This window comes from Castor canadensis, chromosome 9, assembly GCF_047511655.1.
Source record: "Castor canadensis chromosome 9, mCasCan1.hap1v2, whole genome shotgun sequence".
Taxonomy (NCBI): domain Eukaryota; kingdom Metazoa; phylum Chordata; class Mammalia; order Rodentia; family Castoridae; genus Castor; species Castor canadensis.
In genome coordinates this window covers 43,306,375-43,313,379 of record NC_133394.1, presented here as the reverse complement: position 1 = coordinate 43,313,379, position 7,005 = coordinate 43,306,375, and positions in this window count along the sequence as shown.

Sequence of the window (7,005 nt, the reverse complement as noted above, 5' to 3'; positions counted from 1 at the left end):
TACTAATGAGTTGACTTTGAATTAAATAAAATGGAGGTTATTCCAGGTGGGCAAAATCTAATCACATATGCACTTTTAAAGAATTTGGAAAGGATTTTCTTCAAATGGTAGTGAAAGAAAAAGTCCAAGAGATTCAAGCATAGGAAAGACATGATACATGGAAACTTTGTCCACAAAAACAACGTAAGAATTCAATCTAACAATTGCAAGAAACTAAATTCTGCCAGCAACCTGAATGAGCCTGAAAGTGGATTTTTTTTTCCCTGACCCCTTCAGTTAGCAAAGCCTCACCTAAGTGATACCTTGATTTTGAACTTTGATTCCTGGACAATGGAAACAGCTGAGCACATTCAAACTTCTAACCTATAGAGCTCTAAGGTAATGAAGGAGTGTAGACATGTCCTCTCCATCTGTGGACTCTGCATCCAAATATAACCAAACATGTACCAGAAATACTTGAAAAAAATCACACCTGTGCTGAACCCATAAGGATTTTTCTTGTCGTTATTCCTTAAACAATCCAGTCTCATAAGTAATTACATAGTAGTTACATTGTATTAGTATTATAAGTAACCTAGGCTTCATTTAATGTATACAGAAAGATGTGTGTAGGTTTTAGAAAACACTTCCCCATTTTGCATAAGGGCCTAGAGCATCCACAGATTTTGGTATCCATTGGGGGTCCTGGAAGCAATCTCCCATGGCTACCAAGGGGTAACTGCAGTTTTAAGCTGTATGTGGGGTAATTTTTTCTGCATTCAGAGAAAAACAAATACAGTACTCTATAGCTAACAGGCTGAGAGTTTTCCTTCCCAGTCACTGTTCTAACTGTTTTATATAAAATAAAAACACTACCACCACAGTATGGCCAGGGAGTTGTTGTTGTCCCAAGGCAATGAAGATAAGTTCACAGTGGGAAATTATGTGTATCTGAGGAACATGAGTCATAAAACAGATAGGCAATAAACAATAAACAGAACATCCTGTTCAAAAGAAAGCAGAACTAGCGCAGCAGACAGAATGGGAATTTTAAATAAATAGAATCAATATCTCTACAAAGATAAGCAAGAAGGTTGAGAACAGGACACAGGAACAAGCAATTGGAGAGAACCACTTAGCAATATAGAAAACAAATAGAATTGTTGAGATGATAGTGATAATGAGACAAGTCATGCATGATGGTTTTATGGTAGCAGGGCAATGCTGCCCCTCTACGACAGTGAATTTCCAAGAATATGGAAGTCACTGTCAGAAGCTTTGGAAAGGCTGTAAAAAAAGAACCAAATAATACCTTGAAAGAAATATAATCTGAATTATCTCATAAGATAATCTTTAAAAAGTAGAAATTCTTAGCCAGGCACCAATAGCTCGTGACTATAGTCCTACTACTCAGGAGGCAGAGGTCAAGAGGATCATGGTTTGAAGCCAGCAAAATAGTTTATGAGATGGTATCTCAAAAATGCCCAACACAAGAAAAGGACTGCGGTCTTGGCTCAAGTGGTAGAGTGCCTGCCTAGAAAGTATGAGACCTGAGCTCAAACCCCAGTACCACAGAAACAAAAGAACACAAATTCTTAAAATAGGAATTTAAAAGTGTCAAGTCCATTCCCCTCCATCTATATCTGATTGTATTATTGAGGCTAAATAAGACTATCAGGTATTTGTAGAAAATTTCAGTCAAACCTCTATTTTATCCTTGCCACACACAAGAATGATATTTTCCTCAATTTTTCAGAAAGCTATATTACAGCTAGTGAGGTCAGAGGAGGACAGGCAAAATAATCAGCCAGGCTGAAGGGCTGGCCCAAGCAGGGCTATATTCATTCATGAGTGTCAGACCTTGGGCAACTCTGGTATCTGTTCTTTTCTCTGTACAACTGATCTCAGGACCAGTGCTGAGAGTCGCAGGATGGATCTAGCATCCATCCAACTCCTAGCTTCTTCTTGTTCACTTTTCCTCCACTAAAGAAAAGACCAGCCAGACTCCAGGATACTGTGCCATTAGTGATCTGTCTAGTGCTACAGTGAACTGGGGATACCAGAGGATAATAAGCACATGTATGACCAAAGTCAAAAGTAAGGGGTATGTTGGCAAGCCAGCCAAGTGAAGAGGGCCAAGGTATAAAGTTCAAATACAGGAATACACAAATTAGAAAAGTCACAATGAAAGTAAATGGTGGCCCAAGTAGGAGGAAGACTGGAAGACTGCAATCAACAGAGTGATAAGTCTTTTCCACAGACTGGTGAGGCATTTAAGAGGATGGATGAGTGATGTGGAGTTTTGTCCCTGAGCCACACCTCAGCAGTATGAACCACACTTCCTCTGATAAATTTGTCTGATACTGAGTCCCAACCTCCCTAGAAACAAAGGTTGTCTCTTGTTCTTAGATTTTTTCATCACAATGCTCCATCAACTTTATTTGGAAGTCTAAGAACATTAGATGCCTAGTTGTGGGGAGTGGAGTATGAGTTTATGAGGACATAAGCACAGTTGTATTCAATATTCTGCAGGCTGAGTTTGGCACAGCCCCAACTGCAGAATAGGGCAAGAGTAAGATGCAAAGCAGCTGCTTTTCCTAAGGATGTTTATGTCAAATACTCTGTAGGCTGAGATTTGTCACAGCCCCAGCTGCAGAAGAGAACAAGAAGGGGAAATGCAGCTCAGCTGATTTATCTAAGTTGTTTAACACAAGTTTCTCTTGTTACAATATCACACCCATCCCCGAGAAATGTTGCTCCACCTCCTTGCTTACCACTGGATATAAAAGACTTCCTGAAGGAGGACATGAGGCTTTTGATGGGGGAAGTTTTTTGATGGGGATTTTTGGCTGAAGGGAAATTGCTGAAGGGAGGATTGCCAAAGGGAGGATTGTTGAAGGGAGTATTGATGAAGGGAAAAGAATTGCTAAAAGGAAAAAAATTGCTGAAGGAGACTTGCTGAAGGGAAATTGCCAAAGATGGGTTGAAAGAATTAGTTGGAAGCTAGCAAGTGAACTGCCACTGAATCCATTGTTTGTCTGCAAGTCTGAGGGCCAAGATTTTAAGAGAGCTACGGAGAGAACATGGGACAGTGCAAGTCTGCACCAAGAACTTTATACATAGGCTTTAGAAAAGCTAAGCTAAAGAAAACATGGGACAGAGTGGGAGTAAGGAAAGAGACTTTAAAAAATAGAAAAAAAAAGACTTTAGAAGCAAGGTTTTAAAGAATTGTAAAGGAGTAAGGCCTTAAAGAATAAAGATAGAGAAAAGAAACAATGAGATTGTTGTGGTCTCCATCTGAGCACCCAATACACCTACCCCCAACTTTCTGTCTGTCTGTCTATCCTGTGTCCTTTCTGTATCTCTTGTACCCCCAGTTAGGCCCAGTTAGATTCAATAGTAACAGGAGTGAGAAAAAGCTCACTTCATCTAGTCTCTGCTCTTTGTCACCTGGTAGGTGGAGCCTTGTTGCTGTGGCTGACACTGGACTGTGTCTCATCCTGTTGAAACTGGGTGGGATGTGTGAAGACTCAGAAATAAGACAGAATATCCAAGAAAAGGACTGGGCATCTCCCACTCTGTAAATCCCAGAGGCTGTGGATAAAGAATGTCATTTGTCACATTTTGAATGTATACATTCTTGGAATTCTAAAACTGGATGTTTAATCAAATCAAAGTGATACTTTTGCATAAAATGGTTATGTAAAAATGATTGGTAAAATTTTTATCAATCAGAGGTCATAGGTCAGTGTAAAAAGAAATTTGTGCAGAATCTACATAAACCCATATATGAAGGCCCCGTAATAGATTATGACAGAATTAAGGAGTGTTCTCAGCGTGTGAAGTTAATAGACTAAAGGACAACTGAAGATGGGCTTTTGTTGACCTTGGCAGAGGGAATGAGTAAGATACATCTCAGCACCATTTTTTCCTTCCCAAGAGCACCCCTGTTTCTTTGGGAGAATAATATCTCCCATTTGTAAGAAACCTAGATGGTATCCTATGAAATCAGGATGCCTGCTTTCCTCTAGCCTCTAGTTTGTGATTGTTGTTGGGCCAACAGAAGTCTCTCTCCTGGGACTTTGACTAACCAGAATACCAAATCAAAATGATGAAAATGACTTTTGGAGTTTTTCATTCTGATTGAAAGCCCAGACTGTACCCTGTGCCTAAGTATCTGGGAGCTATCTAACTTTTATTCATGTTCTTTGTCTGGACCCACCTTGGTCACTACTTTGTCTGGTCATACTTGCTTCACCTGCTTTGTGAAAATCTTGGATTTTGTTGATTCCAACAAAGGCATCTTAACAAATACTCTCTGCAGAATGCCATGTGATTACCAGGTGTTAGTTACACTTGTCACTGTGACAAAATATCTGATAAAAATGACCTAAGGGAGGAAGGATTTATTTTGGCTCAGGATTTCAGAGGGTTTAATCCATTGTGGCAGGGAGGGTGTGATGGAGCAGAGCATTGATGTGCTTCTCATGAAGCAGAGAAAAAGGCTTACAGGATGGGGCCAGGGCAAGGTATAGTCCCCAAGGATGTGCCTCCAGTGATCTACTTCCTCCAACTGGGCCCCACTCCCCACCTTTGCCCAATAATGCCATCATATTAAGAATCTATTAAGGATTAATCTATTCATTAGGTCAGAGCCCTATGATCTAATTATCTCTAGAAACACCATAGCAGACTCACCCAGAGGTAAGCTTCATTAGTATTGTAGGTACTTCTCAATCCAAAGAAGATTAACCCTACACCATCCCAATAAGGCATGGCGAAATGAACCTTTAAGTTTAGAATCAAGCAAACCTGAAGGCTGTGGTCTGCTCTTCCACTAACTTGCTTTATGATTCTTGGAAACTTATTGAACCTTAGTATCACAAGAAGCAAAACCCTCATTCCAGGTTGTTGTTTAAGTAAGCAATTACACAAAGCTTCTAGTGTAGCTGGAAAGGAAACCTGTGAGCTTCCATCTCAAAATGGTCCATTAACAATGAAATTGGTTATTTGGCCAATGATGTCAAGTGTCAGGCAATTATTTAAAATCAGAGATCCTGTAAAAAAAAAAAAAGCTATACTTAATACTCAGAAGGCACACAAACAATGATTTAGTTTGAAGATCTCAAGTGGCTTTATTTTTTACTCTAGAATTAAACAACATTTCCTTTGCTGAAATAATTGTTCACATGAACTTAGCAGAGGAGGTTGGTTTTATAGATGGAGAAAGGCTGAAGAAAGCAGACATAAGAAGAAAATAGGAATATAAGGATCATTCCTCAACATTAGAAGGTTATATATAACAGAACTATAGCCAAAATTACACTAAATGAGGAAAAGCTGAAAATATTTCTTCTAAAAAATCAGGAACGAAACAAGATTGTCCACTATCACCACTCTTATTCAATATAGTGCTTAAAATATTAGACATAGCAATAAAGCAAGAAAAAGAAATAAGAATGACACAAATAGAAAAGGGGCAAGTCAAATTATCCTTATTTGTATATATGATCCTGTACTTAAAAGACCCTAAAGACTCCACCAGAAGACTTGTAGGTCTGATAAGCACTTTCAGCAAAGTAGCAGTACACCAAATTGATATGAAAAAAAAAACCAAAACATAGCTTTTCTATATGCCAGCAGAAAACCCACCAAAAAAGAAGTCAAGAAAACAATCTGATTCACAATAGCCTCAAAAAACATTACCTAAGCTCGGTGCCGGTGGTTCATGCTTGTAATGCTAGCTACACAGGAGGCAGAGATCAGGAGGATTGTAGTCTGAAGCCAGCCCAGGCAAATAGTTTGTGAGACCCTATATTGCAAAAACCCATCACAAAAACAGGCTATTGGAGTGGCTCAAAATGTAGACTCTTGAGTTCAAGTCCCAGTACCACAAAAAAATATTACCTAGCATAAAGTTAACCAAAGGTGTTAAGATCTCTACAATGAAAACTATAAAGCACTTCAGAAATTATAGAACACAGTAGAAGATTGAAAGACCTCTTGTGTCTATGGATCAAAAAAACTAATACCATTAAAATGACCAGATATACAGACTCAATGCAATCCCACCAAAATTTGATGACATTCTGCCCAGAAATAGAAAAAAAATCCTAAAATTCATATGTAAACACAAAAGAACTTGAATAACCAACTAAATCTTAAGCAAAAAGATCAATGCTCTTTTCAGAAGACCTAACTTCAAATTACACTATAGAGTAACAGTAACAAAACAACATGGTACTGGTACAAAATAGACAAATGAAGCAATAGAATAGGATAGGATAGAATGTCCAGAAATAAGCCCAAGCAGCTATACCCACCTGATGTTGGGGTTTGAAGTCAGAGCCTTGTGTTTGCCAGGCAGGCACTTGGCCACTTAAGCTACACCCCTGCCCTATAGCCATCTGATTCTTAACAAAGGTGACAAAAACATACATTGGAAAAAAGACAGCTTTTTTTTTTACAAGTGGTGCTGGGAAAACTAGATATCCAGAAGATTGAAAATAGATCCCTATCTGTCACTGTATTCAAAAATCAGCTCAATATGAATCAGACTTTAACATAAGCTCTGAAACTTTAAAACCACTATAGGAAAACATAGAGGAAACACTTTAAGATAGAGGCACAGGCAATGACTTTCTAAATAAGACTCCAATGCTCAGGAAATGAGAGCAAGAATTAACAAATGGGATTTGATCAAATTAAAAAGCTTCTGTGCATCAAGGGAAATTATTAGAATGGAAAGACAGCATACAGAATAGGAGAAAATCTTTTATCAGCTATTAATATCCAAAATATGAATATCCTGGGGATTAATGTCTACAATATATAAAGAACTCAAAAAATATAGAGCAAAAAAAGCAAATAACCCAATAAATACAAGGGCAAATGAACTAAACGGTCACTTTTAAATGAAGAGGTACAAATGGCCAATAATTACTTGAAAAAATATTTAACATCCTTAGCCGTCAGGTAAATGCAAATCAAAACTAGACTGAGGTTCCATCTCACCCCAGTCAGAAC